This window comes from Austrofundulus limnaeus, unplaced genomic scaffold (genome assembly GCF_001266775.1).
Source record: "Austrofundulus limnaeus strain Quisiro unplaced genomic scaffold, Austrofundulus_limnaeus-1.0 Scaffold7565, whole genome shotgun sequence".
NCBI lineage: Eukaryota > Metazoa > Chordata > Actinopteri > Cyprinodontiformes > Rivulidae > Austrofundulus > Austrofundulus limnaeus.
In genome coordinates this window covers 4,096-4,416 of record NW_013959967.1, presented here as the reverse complement: position 1 = coordinate 4,416, position 321 = coordinate 4,096, and the positions used below count along the sequence as shown (strand labels likewise).

Genomic DNA, 321 nt, shown 5'->3' with positions numbered 1-321 from the left:
CTCAGCCTCAGCAACACAACCTGCTGCTGATGACTCTACAACACTCAGCTTCAGTTACACAACCTGCTGCTGATGGCTCTACAACACTCAGCTTCAACAACACAACCTGCTGATGACTCTACAACACTCAGCTTCAACAACACAACCTGCTGATGACTCTACAACACTCAGCTTCAACAACACAACCTGCTGATGACTCTACAACACTCAGTTTCAACAACACAACCTGCTGCTGATGACTCTACAACACTCAGCTTCAACAACATAACCTGCTGCTGATGACTCTACAACACTCAGTAACACAACCTGCTGCTGATGACT

At 46.4% G+C, this 321-nt stretch overlaps 1 long non-coding RNA gene across 2 annotated transcripts in view; it reads right to left on the bottom strand.

Annotated features, from left to right (window-relative positions):
• Positions 1 to 7: 7 nt before the first annotated feature.
• The window catches only part of LOC106512501 (uncharacterized), a 4,378-nt gene continuing 4,064 nt past the window's right edge, over positions 8 to 321 (bottom strand). For both annotated transcript variants that reach the window (XR_001309685.1, XR_001309684.1), the window contains exon 4: positions 8 to 186. This is a non-coding gene — a long non-coding RNA (uncharacterized LOC106512501). The remainder of the gene's footprint in view (positions 187 to 321) is intronic.